The sequence below is a fragment of the Mustela erminea genome, chromosome X (genome assembly GCF_009829155.1).
Source record: "Mustela erminea isolate mMusErm1 chromosome X, mMusErm1.Pri, whole genome shotgun sequence".
In the NCBI taxonomy this organism is placed as follows: domain Eukaryota; kingdom Metazoa; phylum Chordata; class Mammalia; order Carnivora; family Mustelidae; genus Mustela; species Mustela erminea.
Window position 1 is genome coordinate 76,837,841 of NC_045635.1, and position 20,220 is coordinate 76,858,060.

The following is a 20,220-nucleotide window of genomic DNA, read 5'->3' on the forward strand; positions in this document are numbered from 1 at the left end:
GTACCATGCTGTCTTGGTGATCACAGCTTTGTAATAAAGCTTGAAATCAAGTAACGTGATGCCCCCAGCTTTATTTTGTTTTTCAACAGTTCCTTAGCGATTTCAGGTCTCTTCTGATTCTATACGAATTTTTGGATTATTTGCTCCAGCTCTTTGAAGAATACCGGTGGAATTTTGATTGGAATGGCATTAAAAGTAGAGATTCCTCTAGGCAGTATAGACATTTTAACAATGTTTATTCTTCCGATCCAAGAGCATGGAATGGTCTTCCATCTTTGTGTGTCTTCTTCAATTACTTTCATGAGTGTTCTGTAGTTCCTCGAGTACAGATCCTTTATCTCTTTAATTAGGTTTATTCCCAGGTATCTTACGGTTCTTGGTGCTATAGTAAATGGAATCGATTCTCTAATTTCCCTTTCTGTATTTTCATTGTTAGTGTATAAGAAAGTCACTGATTTCTGCACATTGACTTTGTATCCTCCCACGTTGCTGAATTGCTGTATGAGTTCTAGTAGTTTGGGGGTGGAGTCTTTTGGATTTTCCATATAAAGAATCATGTCATCAGCGAATAGAGAGAGTTTGACTTCTTCATTGCCAATTTAGATACCTTTTATTTCTCTTTGTTGTCTGATTGCTGTTGCTAGGACTACTAATACTATGTTGAACAAGAGTGGTGAAAGTGGGCATCCTTGTCTTGTTCCTGATCTCAATGGGAAAGACGGAAGCTTTTTCCCATTGAGGATGGTATTTGCTGTATGTCTTTCATAGATAGATTTTATGAGGTTCAGGAATGTTCCCTCTATCCCTATACTTTGAAGCTTTTTAATCAGGAATGGATGTTGGATTTTGCCAAATGCTTCTTCTGCATCAATTGAGAGGACCATGTGGTTCTTCTCTCTTATATTAATTTGTTGTATCACATTGATTGATTTGCGAATGTTGAACCATCCTTGTAGCCCAGGGATGAATCTCACGTGATCATGGTGGATAATCTTTTTAATATGCCGTTGGGCCTGTTGGCTAGGATCTTGTTGAGAATCTTAGCATCCATATTCATCAGTGATATCATTCTGAAATTCTCCTTTTTGGTAGGTTCTTTGCCTGGTTTGGGGATCAGGGTAATGCTGGCTTCCTAGAAAGAGTCTGGAAGTTTTCCTTCTGCTTCAATTTTTTGAAACAGCTTCAGGAGAATAGGTGCTATTTCTTCTTTGAAAGCTTGGTAGAATTCCCCAGGGAATCCGTCAGGTTCTGGGCTCTTGTTTTTTGGGAGGTTTTTGATCACCGCTTCAATCTCCTTATAGATATCGGTCTATTTAGGTTGTCGATTTCTTCCTGGTTCAATTTTGGGAGTTTATAGTTTTACAGGAATGCATCCATTTCATATAGGTTGCTAAGCTTATTGGCATATAACTGTTGATAATAACTTCTGATGATTGCTTCTACTTCCTTGGTGTTCGTTGTGATCTCTCCCTTTTCATTCATAATTTTATGAATTTGGGCTTTCTCTCTTTACTTTTGGATTAGTGTGGCCAATGGTTTATCGATCTTATTGATTCTTTCAAAAAAACAGCTTCTAGTTTCATTGATACGTTCTACTGTATCTCTGGTTTCTACCTCATTGATCTCAGCTCTAATCTTGATGATTTCCCTTCTTATGTGTGGAGTTTCTTTGATTTGTTGTTGATTCTCCAGTTCATTAAGGTGTAGATACAGCTGCTGTGTTCTGGATTTTCAGGTTTTTTGAGGGAGGCTTGGATGGCTATGCATTTCCCCCTTAGGACCATCTTTGCTGTATCCCATAGGTTTTGGACCAAAGTGTCTTCATTCTAATTGGATTCCATGAATTGTTTCAGTTCTTCTTTGATCTCCTGGTTGATCCAAGCATTCTTAAGCAAGGTGGTCTTTAGCTTCCAGGTGTTTGAGTTCCTCCCAAAATTTTCCTTGTGATTGAGCTCCAGTTTCAAAGCATTGTGATCTGAGAATATGCAGGGAATAATCTGTCTTTTGGTGTCAGTTGAGTCCTGATTTGTGACCCAGTATGTGGTCTATTCTGGAGAAGGTTGCATGTGTACTTGAGAAGAATGAGTATTCTGTTGTTTTAGGGTGGAATGTTCTGTATATATCTATGAGGTCCATCTGGTCCAATGTGTCATTAAATGCTCTTGTTTCTTTATTGATTTTCTGCTTCGATGATCTGTCTATTTCTGAGAGGGGCATGTTAAGATCACCAACGATTAGTGTATTCATATCAATATGACTCTTTATCTTGACTAACAGTTTTCTTATGTAATTGGCTGCTCCCATATTGGGGGCATAGATATTTACAATTGTTAGATCATCTTGGTGGATAGTCCCTTTAAGGATTATGTAGTGTCCTTCTGTATCTCTGACTACAGTCGTTAGTTTAAAGTCTAATTTATCTGATATGAGAATCATTACCCCAGCCTTCTTTTGAGGCCCACTGGCATGAAAGAAGCTTCTCCATCCCTTCAATTTCAGTCTGGGTGTATCTTTAGGTTCAAAATGGGTCTCTTGTAGACAACACATGGATGGGTTCTGTCATTTTATCCAATCTGCAACCTGTGCCATTTTATGGGCGCATTTATGCCATTCACATTGAGAGTGATATTGATAGATATGTTTTTATTGACATCGAGTTACCTTTGAAGTCTTTCTTTCTGTAGATTGTCTCTATATTTCTGTTCAATGCTATTCTTAGGATTTTTCCTCTTTTATAGAACCCCCCTTAATATTTTCTGCAGTGTCGGCTTGGTGGTTGCATAGTCTTTTAAGCCTTGCCAGTCTTGGAAACTCTTTATCTCTCCAACCATTTTGAATGTCAGTCTTGCTGGATAAAGTATTCTTGGCTGCATGTTCTTCTCATTTAGTGCCCTGAATATATCTTGCCAGCCCTTTCTGGCTTGCCAGGTCTCTGTGGACAGGTTTGACGTTATTCTGATGGGCTTCCCTCTGTAAGTAAGGAGCCTCTTTGCCCTGGCGGCTGTCAATAGATTATACCTACAATTATAATTCCTCAATTTGACTCTCAGGTGTCGTGATATTTTTTTTGGAATGTATAATCTTGGGTGGAGACCGTTCAGCCTCTAGTACATGAATTCTGGTTCCATTCGTGAGATTGGGAAAATTTTCATGAAGGTCTTGTTCCACTATATCTTCTAGACTTCTTTCTTTCTCCTCCCCTTCAGGGATTCCAATAATTCTGACGTTGGAATGCTTCATGGCATCATTTATTTCCCTGATTCTGTTTTCGTGGCTTCTAAGCTGTTTGTTCCAGGCTTCCTCCTGATTCTTTCTCTCATCTGTTTGTCTTCCAGATCACTAATTCTATCTTCTACCCTAGCTTTGAGAGAGTTTAGATTAGATTGGAACTCACTGAGAGCATTGTGAACCTCCTCCCTGGTAGCTCTAAGCTCTGCCCTAACATTGTGAACATCCTCTCTGGTCGCTTTCAGTTTGGCCCTAATCAGTTCCATTTAGTCATCCATGGCTTTCTCCAACCTAGCTATTGCCTGGATAATTCTTAGCCTGAATTCTTTTTCCAACATATTGTCTATGTTGATAGCCGTTAGCTCTGTTGCAGAAGGTCCATCCTCTGTATTTTTCTTCTGTTGGGCATTCCTCCTCCTAGTCACTTTGGTGGGAGATGACTGAACAGATGTAGTTGGATGTATCAACTGTGGTGCAGTCAAGGTGCACCCTGGAACACTTCTGAGCAATCAGGATTCCCCACCCAAATGAGAGACAAAATAAAAGAAAAAGAAAAAGGAAAAAAAAGAGAGAGAGAGAGAGAGAGAGAGAGACAGGAAAGAAAGGGAAGATGAAAGAGAAGGTTCAGCCCAGATGGGCCCCAAGGTAAGATTTATGAAGTAGGCAAACAAAAATAGACAAACAAAAAGACTGATACAAGTATATGACAAGAGAAAAATGTATATATATATGCAAATAAATAAAAACCTTGTCAAAAAGAACCACAAGTATAAGATTTATATGACAAACACAAAAACACAGAAACACTGGTGAAAGAAGAAGATGGGAGAGTTCTTATAAATTCTCAGTGTGTGCAAGGAAGGTTGTTTTGATTCTTCCTGGATGTATCTTGATATCTTTGTTAAAGGACTCAACTTTCCTAAGATAAAGGGGATTAAAAATTGGTTTACCTATAGGGGTAGTATTGATTGGGGAAAGGGGATTACTTTGAAGTTTAACTCTATATGAATATTAGAGGATAAAAATAAAAAGGAACAAACTAGACTAAACTAAACTAAAATTTAAAAAAAGGAATTCAAAAAATAAAAATGCAAAAGAAAAACATAGGTGTATGTATCAAAAAGTTCAGGTTAGAAGGGGATTATGGAATTTGATGTACTGCACAGCTCGCTGTGATGGTAAATAGGTTAAAAATATTACCTATGTGTTAAAAAAAAAAAAAGAACCAGAATAGTGGGAACGAGTGAACAATAGAAGTTTTCCTATGAAGTAGTGGTTGTTCTCTTGTCGTCCTTTTTTTTTTTTTTTCCTCTTTTTTTTTTTTTCTTTCCTGGTTTGTTTTCTGGGGGAGGGGCCTGCCACGTGGGTTGTCAGTTAATGTTGTTTCCTTAGTTAAGTCCTCCCACCCCCCTCAAGGGAGTGGGCTCTGAGAAAACTGGTTTTTTTCAGGATTTTGTTCTCTGGCGGTTTTAATGTTTGTTCACTTTTTTTTTCTCTCACCTTGACCGCTTTTGATGGTTTTTGTAGTTTTAGAGGAAAACAAATCGCATCCTGATCTCCCTCTCAGAGAGAGGCCTCAGTCTGGCTGCAGAGCCTAAATAAGTTCCCCCTTGGCCACTGGCAGAGCAGGTTCCAAGTTGCTGACCCTGGGGACGCAGGATCTTTTGTTTTTACCCAAAGCCAAGGCAGTGGCGGCTGTCTGGGAGCTCACGACCGCCAGGAGGTTCCAAGCAGCAATCGCACACTGAGATTTTGCCACTGGCCCGGGCTGGGAGTGCCTGGTCTTGCTGGGTCTAAGAGTGCCCGGCTTGCATGCACCTCTTTCAGGGTCAGCTATGAGTCGCGCGCGCGTCTCAGGAACTGAGAACCGGGCACAGGTCCGAAAGCACCAGGCTGGGCTTTTGTGCACCTCTGTCAGGGGAGAGAGTTTGGGGCATGAGGCTTAGGCTCTGAAACAATGGCCGGGTCAAAGAGCGCCTGCCGGGCCTTTCTGACTCTCTCAGGGGAGCATGAGGGACGTGCGCGCGTATCTCAGGCTTTGTAGTAGGGCTCACACGTTCTGCCACCCAGCATGCCTCCCATCCCCTCACTGGAGCCAGAACCCATGCATTCTCAGGCGCGCTGGCGGCTTAGGGACCAAGACCTGGTTTCTCCGCCGCACTCTCTCTGGCTCAGCACCAGGGAGGCTGTCCTGGGACCGGGGACTTAAGCCCCTGTCCCTAGCCGCCCAATTCCCACAATTTCCTCCCGTGATCCTTTGCTCTTTTGGAGTGCTTTCAACCAGTCTCCAAGTTAATGCTGGTCCCCAAACGCAGTGCACTCTCGCTCGTATTGGGGTATTACTTTCCAACCAGTCACCTCTGGTGGCTCCCTCCCCATTTTGTTTATCTTCCGATGTCAGTCCCCCGTTCCCACTCCACTTTACCTGCCCACTGGTGTCTTCTGCCCCTGTAGAGATCCAGACTTGTATAATTCTGATCTCAGGCTGATTTCATGGGTGAATGGAGTTCTTTGGTAGGTAATCAGCTCACTTCGGGGTACAGGCTGAAAAAGGCACCTCCTCCTACTCCCCGCCATCTTGTCCCCCCTTCAATACTTATTTAAGTAATTTTGTTAAAGATTATTAAATAATAAAAAATAATAATTAATCAATTAGTGCTGAAGCTGAGAAACTCTGGCTTAACTTGTATTCTTCTTTGTGAGTTGTATTTATTCAGACATGCCATCCAGAGGAAAAATACTATCTTTTCCATGGAGTATTTGCTTAATAGGAAAAAAAAAATATTAGTCTCGTGAAATGATTTTGGAAGTTTTCAACCTTTGTTATAAGCTGAAATTTTACATGAAAAATTTCTCTCTTTTTTTAAAGGAACCTTAGTTTATGACTCTTAACCTTAGTAAAATTTTTCCTTTAATAAATATGAGCTAATCCTGATTTTACCTTTTAATGTGCTTTGCTTTATTTGATATTATTATTGCTCTACTAGTTTTATTTCTATTAACAATTGCCTGGAATGCCTTTTGTTACACAGATATATTCAACATATCTATATCACTTTGTTTTAGTTTAGGCCTTATAAATAACATATTGTTTTATGTTTTAAAATTCAAAGTTAGGAGGCCCCTGGGTGGCTCAGTGGGTTAAAGCCTCTGCCTTCGGGGGCGCCTGGGCGGCTCAGTGGGTTAAGCCGCTGCCTTCGGCTCGGGTCATGATCTCAGGGTCCTGGGATCGAGTCCCACGTCGGGCTCTCTGCTCAGCAGGGAGCCTGCTTCCTCCTCTCTCTCTCTCTCTGCCTGCCTCTCTGCCTACTTGTGATCTCTCTCTGTCAAATAAATAAATAAAATCTTAAAAAAAAAAAAACCTCTGCCTTCAGCTAAGGTCATGATCCCAGAGTTCTGGGATAGAGCCCCACATTATGCTCTCTGCTCAGCAGGGAGCCTGCTTGCCTTCCTCTCTCTTTCTGCGTGCCTCTATGCCTACTTGTGATCTCTGTCTATCAAATAAATAAATAAAATCTTTAAAATAAAATAAAATACAAAGTCAGAATATTTCCTAATGGGTAAATTTACTTAACATTTCTTATGATTAAATAAATATTGGTGTGTATTTCAACCATCATATCTTTTATTGTGTATATTCTCTATTTGTAATCATTTTCTTTTTTTCTTTTTTTAATATGTTCAGTTAGCCACTGTATAGTACATCACTAATTTTTGATGTAGTGTTCAATGATTCATTAGTTACATCTAACATTACATTTTCCTTGTGTGTTTTTCCCTTTTTCTTTGTTATTTGTTTTCTTTTTTCCAGTCTTCTTTGAATAAGTAGTTTCCTTTGTTGGATATTTTCCCTACTTTTTTTGAATGTACATGTTATGTTTCTATTCTTTTTTGTTGAAATTATATATTTTAAATTTCTACTTGGTAAATAGTAAAGAAATCATTTCCAAATGCCTCAGATATGCTTCATGAACCTCAGTCTTTTCATTTCTGCTCTTCAGAGTGTTCCTTCATTTTTGAGTGAAGTGATATACTTGTGAATAGAATTTCTATTATCTTCTGCAAATGTTTGAGAGAGGGAGGTTTCAGCATTTCTTCAACTTGCCATCTTGAATCAAGAGTACTTTTTTACTTTTTACTTTAAAAAATCTGTCCAAAGATGTTGATCACAATGGCCACAAAAATTTATATATAAGGATATTAATCACAAAATTATTTATAATTCCAAAAGTAAAAGTTGATCTAAATGATCTAAGTGTTCTCTAAGGAAATGATAAAATAATATGGTAACATTCATGTGATAAAATATTGTTGGTCACTTAAGTGGTATTTTACAGAATATTTAACACCACAGGAAGATGTTGACAATATAATGTTAAGTGCAAAATGTTTTCTACAGTATCCGTTTTATGGAAGGCAATGGGCTAAATTTAATTATACCACAATGTTGATGGTGATTATATGTGAAAAAGGGAATTATGGTTCATTCCTATTTTCTTTTTCCTGTATTGTTGTGTTTTTAAAATATAGATATTGTATAAGTTGTAGAGAAAATTTGAATGTTTAATATTCTGACACTGATTTTTATATTGGAGATCAAGATGTAGTGGGTATAAATTCTCAGTTTACAAACTTTGGTGAGTAGTTAATATCATTTTTTCTCTACATCTGAACTTAAATTCTTATCTCTGATTCCAATAAGCTGAGTTGTAGAAATAATCACAACAGCTCAAGTTTTCCTCAGTCATCCCAGAGTCTCCATCTCTCTTTAATTTTTTTTTTAAATCATGTTTCTCTGTCATCATTATCTATCCAGGTTAGTATGTCTCCACTCCTGTCTAAACCCAGGCCCTTGTCCATGAAGATTATTATTATGTGCTTCTTATCCCTATCACAAGGACTGATTAGTTGCTTTCCTGTTCTTGAAAACATGGTCAACAAGTGGCCCTTCCCATATATTGTAGAACAATAGGGAACTCTGAAGCTGTTGGAAATTCATTGTTCTAGACTTAAAATTCAGCCATCTCGATTTTCTCTTCCTATTTCTTGCTGGGGTTAGAAGGCATGGGAAGGCATCTCAGAAAAGGAGACACAGAATGTTTCTGCTTTCTTATTCCCCAAATTATTCTGGGGTTTCATACCCTTAAACCATCAAATCTCATCTGGGGGTAAATATTGATCAGGGTCATTTTTTCAGGGACCCATTAGCATCTCATTCCTTTGTTTCACTTCTGATTTTCTTCTCTAGATTTTGGAATCCTTGGTTTGGAGTGGAAAACTTTTTTATTCTAGGTCTACCATTTGTAGCATAAACTTTAAGTTTCAATTTTTTAGGGTTGAGGTTTTAGAAGCTCAACTTCTCAGACTTCTGTAATTCAAGTAAGTTTTTAAAATTCAAAAACCATGATTTGAATCTTCTGTTGTTTCCCAAGGTGGTGGAAGACACTACATGAATTGAGGAGAAGTAAAATTTAAGAGAAATAAGAAAATTTGGGAAATTTAGTTTAATATCTTGAGATTATCCCAACACATAGAAATAAAAACCACAATCTTATTTTCAATCAATCCCTTATAATAATATCAGAATTCTTCTCCTAAAATATAAATATGACTGTTACTTTTCTTGAAGACTTCAGTGACATATACCCATTGTGCATGGATTAAATTTTCCCATAACTGGTCTCAGCCTATCTTTGTGGATTTTTTTCCCACTAATCATTATATTGCTTCAATAAAAGATTTGCTTATTATTCTCTAAATATCCGTTTCATCTGATGTTTCTGTGTCTTTGCTCATGCTCTTTCCTCAAGAGTTAATTGCCCATCTTTACAACATAGAGAAATAATACTTGTTCTTCATAATTCAGCACCAATGTCTGATCAAAGCCTGAACAAAGTCTTCTCTGACTCCCTTTATGGAGTCTTGCCACAGTTTAAAAACAGAGCTTTAAAGCACTTCACAAAATAATGAGCAGAGCAGGGCTCCATTGGAACATCAGTTCCAAGCCCTTTTCTCTATATTTTCTTTAGAAGTAACCTTATTGACACCCTTGACTTCAATTATGCTGTACATTTTTGAAGTAATATTTCCAACTGATACATTTCAGATGACCTACAGACACACAAATCCAGCTGGCTTCACTTCACATCCATTTGGATGTCTCTCAAGTACTTAAATCTCAAATGCTCAAAATTGAACTCATTAAATATTCAAATATTTGTTGACTATAAGATTAAAATGATATCCATATCACCCCCTTTTAGACTTTGTGATGATTTCCTAATGCAACTTGGGTTGTCATCACTATCTGACTGCATGTAAACAGATTGTTTTCTCACACTACCATTCTGCAAAATGCAGTTATGTTTATACTGTTTCAGATGTATAAGTATAATGTATGTTTATACTGTTTTGGATATATGTGCATTTAAGAAGCCTTTGAGAATTCTTCCTTACCTAATGTCATATGCTATAGTAAGAAAAAGCTTTGGAATAAAACACTGCTATATTTACAGTGCAGCTTTGCCACTTATTAGCTGTATAACTTTGAGAAAGTTATGCATATTTTATGAGCATCAGGTTTCTCACTTATAAATGTGGGAAATAATACATAGATCATCAAGTTGTATGGAATATTCAAATTATTACATTTAACAGTACCTAACAAAGACCTTTTCTAGGGTGGGTTATCATTTTTTTATTTTTTTCTCTTTATTTAGAAAAATACTTTACCTGCACTCTTATTTTAGGGTTTATTATTATTTTTTGTTTCTATCACAGTTGTTCAAATTCTGTCTCATCAATTAGATTTTAAGTTTCTTGAGGAAAAGAAATATTTTTTTTATCTCAAAAAACCCACATAATGTTTCAATAAGTGCCTTTGAATGAATGAGAAAATGAACAAATAAATGAATAAAAAACAGAGACAGCAGATTTGATTCTATTTTATTCTTTGATATAGCTGAGCCTTATTCAAGTTTTGATTCAACCAGCTATCTTGCTTGACACAAAATGCACTTTCTTGGCATTTTTTAAAGGAATTATAATAATATTTCTTGTACAAAAACTGGAAATTCACATATTTTTTAATATTGTCATTGGTACACAAAATCCAAGTGATTAACATTGATCCCTTGGAGATTTTCATATCTTCTCAAGTTTTATGGCCTGTTCCAACTTCCTTTTGGTTTAAAAATGTTTCCTACTGCTCTTTTTGCTAAGATAGCCTGATGTATTATTGATTTAAAAGCCAATAAATATTAGTTGGAAATCATGGTATTATCACTTCTTGTTCCAAGCACTTGCTCATTCATTCTTAATTATGACAGAAACTAAATCTGAAAGTGATCTCAATGTGCATTAACATAAAATTCCACTACATTCTATTGATGGAAGAGTTATAGAAATCAAGTAAACTAATTGTCTGACTCTTTTTCATCTCTGTTGCCACTGTTAACTGTAATGTAGACAATGAATGTAAAAACGTACATAGCTCCAGGCTCTTGACTAAACGATTTACTCCTATGTTTTCCCAGAAATGTTGACAGGCTATAAAAGTGAGAGGACACTTAAATTTATTAACAAGCCAGACAGCAACTGTTCTGTCAGTTGCAAATAGTAGCAAAAGTTAAGTTGCTTGAACAGCCTTTTTTGTTTTTTGTGGTCAACTCCAAAAAGCCTATGTTAAAACCATAGCTTTGGAAGTTTGCTTTCTTGTAGGTTGAAAGAGATACCCAAATGACAGATGAAACATTTGTATTTAGTCATGATTACCACCGTGGAGCCTCAGAGTGACCACGTTTTTTTCTTCATTTGCAAAATGTTCTCAAAGGTTTTCTGAATCTTTGAAGTTACTCATTCAACATCTCCCAATATTGGCTGTGGAACAAAAAAGAAACAGCAATTTTTGGAGTACAAAATTTTAAAAAAGCTTGTGTAGAATTCAGTCTGGTTAGTCAAGCACATTTTGGAAGGAGACATTTGTGTTCATACTACCTGTAAGGAATTTAGAGAAATGCTCTTCTTTCTTTCTCTCTCTCTCTCTCTCTCTATCTTTTTGAAATGCTCTTTCTTTATTTTTTAAGATTTTATTTATTTATTTGTGAGAGAGAGAGAGTGAGAGAGCGAGCACAACCAGGCAAAGGCAGAAGGAGAAGCAGGCTCCCTTGCTGAGCAAGGATCCCAATGTGGGACTCGATCCCAGTACGCTGGGATCATGACCTGAGTTGAAGGCAGCTGTTTAACCAACTGAGTCACCCAGGTGTCTCTGAAATGCTCTTTCTAATCTTTTTCTTCCTATGAGGATCTTTGAGATGTGGTTTGTGAGCTTCATCTAATTATGCCAACTCTGAATTTTCTCCCATTTTTGAACACTTAAAACATGTTGGTCATATCATTTATTTTACCCTTATATAGAGCCTCATTATTCAAATATTTTAGTAATAATATCCCATCCAATTGATGGGATTATAAAGTCCCTGTTTCTCAGGATTGTGTCTTAAACATCTTTACCATATCTACATTGTTTCTTATCAAATGTGTATTGTTATTTCTTGCACATTGTAAGCTATGGGAAACGTATACTGATTGACTAACTGAGCTACAGGTATAATTTTACTATTTTGAGCAATAGAGTACATTATTTAAACAAATTCATAATATTTATTCTTGAACGGATTTTCTAAATGATCACTACTTCTTGTTAAAAATAAATATTTTAAGAAACTAAATGTTAGAAACATCATTTATGCCTTGAAAGAATAGTGTAAGGACTGTTCAAGTCAATTCTAAGAGGGCTCAAAATCCTTCTCTTCCTTATATAATAAAGTTTCTTCTTTTTATGTTTACTATTCTCTCAAGAACTCGCCCTTGTCTGTGCCACTCAAACCTGCTTACCTAGGTCATGCCTGCCACTGGTTGCACCACCCTTCCTTTTGGATCATTTTTTGCTTTTGTCCTACTCCTTTGCATATTCCACTTTAGCCTGGCACTTATTTCCTGAGATTGTTTTATCCCAGATGATACACTTCACAACTGCATGTTGGTCTGGTCAATATCTGCATCTACACCTAACTCTGAAAATTCTAACTCTGGAAGAGGCCCTGGCCACTGTTTGCACTAGGGCAAAGGTAGAATGGTAGAATAATAAAAGATGAAGCCAAAAATTGTTATATTAAAAATTCTAAGAAGCTAAGGACAAGATAGTAACATACTTAGAAATCTATATTTGTAGCAAAAACTAAAAGACTGGGACAGATGGCAATCAAAAAATGAAATTAATTAATTCTCATTTTATATCTTCTGCACATTTGTCAAAATTCTTCTCATTCTCACCTTCTATGAAGTTCTTCCTCTCTTCCAATCCACATTGACTCTTTTTTGCCACTTATAAAGTCCCATTTATAAACTGCTCCTACAATAATTGTGCCTTGTGAGCAAATATCACATGTAGTTTTAAACCAACCAGGCTTCAATCTCCAATGGGAGAAAGTTTTTGAGAGCTAGAAATATTACATCCTAAAGTGTTGAAATAACCTGAAAATGTGATTTTAGAATTATTTCAGTGATCTTTGAGATATTATGGGACAAGAAATAGGCATATGTGATGACAAAATGGAGAAAAAGATGGGTTCTGGACAGTACAGAACTATAATCTGGGCATTTGAGGGGGCAAGATTCTAGAGTATCTTGTGAAACAAATGTTTTATGCACACTAAGAAAAGAAAATGGTAACGATCAGGAAAGAGATGGTTTCTTTTATGAATAACTCATACTAAAATAACCTCATTAGATTTTTGGACATGTTATTAGCTTGATAAATACAAAACTGTCTTTTTAAAAACAAACACTTTAGAACTTGTAACAGGTTACTCATTTAAAATAGGGAATGTGGGCTTGGTGAGAATAAAATTAAATAAGTTGTATAATTGGTTGACTAATTCTAAAAAAGTACATTGATCATTAAATTAATGTCAGGTGGTTCCTCCAACAATACACCATAGTCTTGTTCTGATAAACAATTTTATTCAAAGATTTCTAAAAGACATTTTTACAAAGTATGCAGATGATATTATGGAGAATAGCTAATATTTGTAGAGGGTACCTTGGAACAAAAATACAAAAACATGGGTTTGGTAGTTAGAAAAATTGAAGGTTTAAATCAACTCTACCACCTACTAGCTGTGAGATCAGGGAAATTACTTTTCACTACTTATAAAGACCAAATAATCTCTCAGAAAACGATAAATAGTAGCTTCCATTCTTTTTTTTTTTTTTAGATTTTATTTATTTATTTGACAGAGAGAGAGATCACAAGTAGACGGAGAGGCAGGTAGAGAAAGGGAGAAGCAGGCTCCCTGCCAAACAGAGAACCTAATGTGGGGCTTGATCCCAGGACCCTGTGACCATGACCTGAGTTGAAGGCTGAGGGTTAACCCACTGAGCCACCCAGAAGCCCCAGTAGCTTCTATTCTTTACTGTTATTTATACAACTGTTATTATTTTCCCAGGTCAGAAAGATAAGCAGAAACTAAACATGGAATTTAACAGTTAAGATGAAAATCAATTCTACAAATGGAGGACCTAATATCACATCTCATGTGAATAAAACTTGATGGTTTCAGTTGACTGTAAGCTTAATTTGAATCAAACATATGACATGAATAGCAAGACATTTAATACAATATAGTTTTCAATAGACTGATAGTAATTTGATTAGGGGAGATAATAGTTCCTTTCTGGTGTTCAGACCACACTTGTGAGATTGTATTTAAGGAGGACTTTGATTTTCCCAGAGGAGGGTAACTATAATTTAGGTGGTAATTCTGGAATGCAAGTCACAGGTTACAGGAGAAATGGTTTAAATAACTGAAAATCATTCTGCTGGAGGAAATAAGATTTATGAGGTGGGATTTTGTAGTTAGCTAAGGAAATCTTTCCTCCCCTAGGCTGCTTATCATGGAGAATTTGAAACAGATATGAAAACAGTGAGATTAATATAATCCTCTGTTATATACCTACCACCCAGCTACAGTTATCATTTTTTTATTAATTTTTTTTTATTTTCAGAAAAAAGTATTCATTATTTTTTCACCACACCCAGTGCTCCATCATTTTATAGATACTCTTGTTTTATGTATTATCCTCCTGACTAGGATTATTTGAAAGGAAATTTCCAAATTTCAGAAATGTCATGTCATTTATAATTGTTTAGCTGTGTTTCTTTAAAAGAGAAGTTAAAAAAAACTGCAACACCATTATTATACTTTAAAAAATTAACAATTTTGTAGCCTCATTAAATATCCAGTTATTATACAAATTTCTCTAAATTGTTTCACTAACGGTATTGTATAGTTATAGAGACAGAGAGCTGTCAATGCCTTGGTCATATTCGATGGTCCACTCTGGAAAGCATACATTTTACCTTAGATTGATATCACAATCATGTTAATCCACTGCTCCTTCTATTTTGTTTCTTTTTTTATTGTAGTAAAATATACATAACATAATATTTGCCATTTTAACCGTTTTTAAAATAAATCTTCTCTTTATTTATTTGAGACAGAGAGAGAGAACAACCAGGGGGAGAAGCAGAGGGAGAATCAGATTGCTTGCTGAGTAAGGATCCTGATGCAGCACTCGATTTCAGAATCCTGGGATCATGACCTGAGCTGAAGGCAGATGCTTAACCAACTGAGCCACCCAGGAGTCCTTAGGTTTATTTTTTTTTTAAGAAATTCTTCATAGGCAGCATTCAATCCTTAAATCAACAGACACTTCATTTCCAGTATTTTCTCTCTTTAAAAAAAAATATTAGCAGTCAGTGATAAACATTACCATGATTTTTTTCTTTTCCAGTGGGGGTTAAAAAAGTTATATTCTAATTCTATCATTCCTTCTTCATTTATGACCTGGAATATTGCTTAAAAAGGCAAAGTTCTTCTTATCGTTTTGGTTATAGAAACTTTTTTGAAGCAAATAGATATGTGTTGCCTTCCAAAGATTATGCTATGTTCTTGGATCTGACCAGGGTCTGGTGGAGATAATGGATTTTTGAATTACCTCCTGAAACAACTCTTCCTTCACACCAAAAATTAATGTGAGAAAAAAAAAGAATTAAGGGGATATGGTAGCTGTTTTCAAATAGTTAAAGTGATTTAGGGTGGAAGCTCATTTTTTTTTATACTACATCAGTAGATTTTAATGTAGTGTTCAGTAGCTCATTAGTTGCCCATAACACACAGTGCTCATCACAATATGTGCCCTCCTTAATACATGTCACCCAGCTACCACATCCCCCCACCTCCCTGCCTTCTGTAACCCTCGGTTTTGTTCCCAGAGTTCAAAATCTCTCATGGTTTGTCTCCCTCTCTGATATCTTCCCATTCAGTTTTCCCTCCCTTCCCCTGTGGTCCTCTACTCTATTCATTACATTCCATGTATGAGTGAATCCATACAACTGCTTTTCTCTGCTTGACTTATTTCACTCAGCATAATCCCCTCCGGTTCCATCCATGTTGATGCAAATGGTGAGTATTCATCCTTTCTGATCGCTGAGTAATATTCCATTATATATATGGACCACATCTTCTTTATCCATTCATCTATTGAAGGACATCTAGGATCTTTCCACAATTTGACTATTGTGGAAATTGCTGCTACAAACATGGGGCTGCAAGTTTTATTTTATTTTGTTTTGTTTTGTTTTATTTATTTTCTTATTTTATTTTATTTTACTTTTTTCAGTGTCCCAAGATTCATTGTTTATGCACCACACCCAGTGCTCTATGCAATATATGCACTCCTTAATACCCACCAACAGGCTCAACCAACCCCCTCCCCCACTCCCCTCCAAAACGTTCAGTTTGTTTCTTAGAGTCCACAGTCTCTCATGGTTTGTCTCCCCTTCTGATTTCCCAAACTCACTTCTCCTCTCCGTCTCCCAATGCCCTCCATGTTATTCCTTATGCTCCACAAGTAAGTGAAACCATATGATAATTGACTCTGTCTGCTTGACTTATTTCACTAGCATAATCTCCTCCAGTCCCATCCCTGTTGATACAAAAGTTGGGTATTCATCCTTTCTGATGGAGGCATAATACTCCATTGTACATATGGACCATATCCTCTTTATCCATTCATCCTTTGAAGGGCATCTTGGCTCTTTCCACAGTTTGGTGACTATGGTCATTGCTGTTATGAACATTGGGGTACAGATGGCCCTTCTGTTCACTATGTCTGTATCTTTGGGGTAAATACCCAATAGTGCAATTAAAGGGTCATGGGGTAGCTATATTTTTAATATCATAAGGAAGCTCCACACTGTTTTCCAAAGTGGCTACACCAACTCACATTTCCACCAACAGTGTAAGAGGGGTCCCCTTTCTCCACATCCTCTCCAACACTTGTTGTTTCCTGTCCTGTTGATTTTGGCCATTCTAACTGGTATAAGGTGGTACCTCAATGTGGTTTTGATTTGAATCTCCCTGATGGCTAATGAGGATGATCATTTTTACATGTGTCTGTTAGCCATTTGTATGTCTTCTTTGGAGAAGTGTCTTTTCATGTCTTCTGCCCATTTTTTGATATGATTATCTGTTTCGTGGGTGTTGAGTTTGAGGAGTTCTTTATAGATCTTGGATATCAGCCTTTTTGTTTGTAGTGTTATTTGTCAATATCTTCTCCCATTCCGCGGGTTGCTTTTTTGTTTTGTTGACTATATCCTTTGCTGTGCAGAAGCTTTTGATCTTGATGAATTTGCAAAAGTTCATTTCCGCTTTTGTTTTCTATGCCTTTGGAGACATGTCTTGAAAGAAGTTGTGGCTGATGTTGAAGAAGTTACTGCTTATGTTCTCCTCTAAGATTTTGATAAATTACTGCCTCATGTTGAGGTCTTCTATCCATTTCGAGTTTGTCTTTGTGTCTGGTGTAAGAGGATGGTTGAGTTTCATTCTTCTACACATAGCTGTCCAAGTTTCCCAGCACCATTTATGGAAGAGACTGCCTTTTTTTCCACTGGATATTTTTCCTGCTTTGTTGAAGATTATTTGACCATTGAGTCGTGTCCATATCTGGACTCTACTCTGTTTCACTGGTCTATGTGTCTGTTTTTGTGCAAGTATCATGCTGTATTGCTGATCACAGCTTTGTAGTAAAGCTGAAAATCAGGAAACATGATGTTCCCAGTTTTATTTTTCTTTTTCAGTATTTCCTTAGAAATTCAGGGTCTTTTCTGGTTCCATGCAATCTTAGGATTGTTTGTTCCAGCACTTTGAAAAATGTTGATGGAATTTTGATCGGGATGGCATTGAAAGTATAGATGGCTCTAGGCAGTATAGACATTTTAACAATGTTTATTGTTCTAATCCATGAGCATGGAATACTTTTCCATCTTTTTGTCTTCTTCACTTACTTTCATGAGTGTTCTGAAGCTCCTTGAGTACAAATCCTTTACCTCTTTGATTAGGTTTATTGCTAGGTATCTCATGGTTCTTGGTGCTACAGTAAATGGAATCGATTCTCTAATTTCCCTTTCTATATTTTCTTTGTTAGTGTATAAGAACAAAATGTATAGTGTATATTGTATGTATACAGTATACTGTATGCAAAATGTATGTATACATATGTATATATGTATACTGTATATAGTGTATACTGTATGTATACATACAATGTATAGTGTATAAGAATGATTTCTGTACATGGATTTTGTATCCTGCCACATTACTGAATTGCTACATGAGTTCTAGTAGTTTGAGGGTGGAGTCTTTTGAGTATTCCATAAAAAGTATCATGTCGTCTGTGACAAGAGAGAGTTTGAATTCTTCTTTGCCAATTTAAATACCTTTTATTTCTTTTTGTTGACTGATTGTTATTGCTAGGACTTCTACTACTATGCTGAAAAACAGTGGCAAGAATGGACATACTTGTTGTGTTCCTTATCTCAAAGGGAAGGTTTCCCCAATGAGAATCATATTTGCTGTGGGTTTTTCATAGATAGATTTTAAGAAGTTGAGGAATGTTCCCTCAATCCCTATACTTTGAGGCGTTTTAATCAGGAATGGATGTATTTTGTCAAATGCTATTTCTGCATCAATTGATGGGACCATGTGGTTCTTCTCTCCTCTCTTATTGAATTGTTCTATCACATTAATTTGTGAAAGTTGAACCACCCTTGCATCCCAGGGATAAATCCCACCTGGAAATGGTAGATAATCTTTTTAATATACCATTAAATCTCATTAGCTCAGATCTTATTGAGAAACTTGACATCCATATTCATTGGGAATATTGGTCTGAAATTCTCCCTTTTGATGGGGTCTTTGCCTGGTTTGGGGATCGGGTAATGCTGGCTTCATAGAAAGAGTCTGGAAGTTTTCCTTCCACTTCTATTTTTTGAAACAGCTTCAGGAGAATAGGTATTATTTCTTCTTTGAATGTTTGGTAGAATTCTGCAGGGAATCCATGAGGTCCTGGGCTCTTGTTTTCTTGGAAGTTTTTGATCACTGCTTCAATCTCGTTACTAGCTACTGTTCTATTCAGATTGTAAATTTCTTCCCATTTCAGTCTTGGAAGTGGATAGATTTCCAAGAATGCATCCACTTCTTCTAGTTTGCTTAACTTATTGGTATATGACTTGGTAATAATCTCTGATGATTGTTTCTATTTCCTTGGTCTTAGTCCTGATTTCTCCCCTTTCATCCATAATTTTATTAATTTGAGTCATCTCTCTTTTCTTTTGGGTTAGTTTGGCCAGTGGTTTATCGACCTTATTGATTCTTTCAAAGAACCAGCTTCTAGTCTTATTGATGTTTTCCACTGTATCTCTAGTTTCTAACTCTTTGATTTCTTCTCTAAACGTGATTATTTCTCTTCTTGTACATGGGGTTAGCTTAACTTGTTCTTGATTTTCCAGTTCTTTAATGTGTAAAGAGAGTTGTTGTGCTCTGGATTTTTCAATTTTTTTTTTAACAAGTCTTGGATGGCTATGTATTTCCCCATTATGATCACCTTTGCCATAACCCATTGGTTTTGGACTGATGCATCTTCATTCTCAGTTTCCATGAATTGTTTAAGTTCTTCTTTGACTTCTTGGTTGACCCAAACATTCTTGAGAAGGATGGTCTTTAGCTTCCAAGTGTTTGAATACCTTCCAAACTTTTTCTTGTAGTAGAGTTCCACTTTCAAAGCATTGTGGTCTGATAAGATGCAGGGAATAATCTCAAACTTTTGGTATTGGTTGAGCCCTGATTTATGACCCAGTATATGACCTATTCTGGAGAAAGTTCCATGTGTGCTCAAGAAGAATGAGTGTTCTGTTGTTTTAGGATGGATTGTTCTGTATATATCTATGAGGTCCATCTGGTCCAATGTGTCATTCAAAGCTCTTATTTCTTCATTGAGTTTCTGCTGGAATGATCTATTTATTTCTGAGAGTGGCATGTTAAGATCCCCTACAATTATTGTATTCATATCAATATGAGTCTTTATTTTGATTAACAGTTGGTTTATGTAGTTGGCCACTCCCATATTGGGGGCAAAAATATTTACAATTGTTAGATCTTCTTGGTGGATAAGCCTTTTAAGAATGATGTAGTATCCTTCTGTATCTCTGACTACATTCTTTAGCTTAAAATCTAATTTATCTGATATGAGAATCCCTACGCCAGCTTTCTTTTAAGGCTCATTGGCATGAAAGATGGTTCTCCACCCCTTTACTTTCAGTCTGGATGTATCTTTGGAGTCCAAATGTGTTTCTTGTTGACAGCATATGGACGAGTCCTGTCATTTTCTCCAGTCTGCATCCTTGTGCCATTTTATGGGAGCCTTGGGGCCGTTCTCCTTGAGAGTGATTATTGAAAGATATGTTTTAATTGACATCATATTGCCTGTGACATCCTTGTTTCCATAGATTGTCTGTAAATTTCTGTTCTACGTCACTCTGGTGTTCTTTCTTCTTTTATAGAACCCCCCTTTATGTTTCTTGTAGTGCCA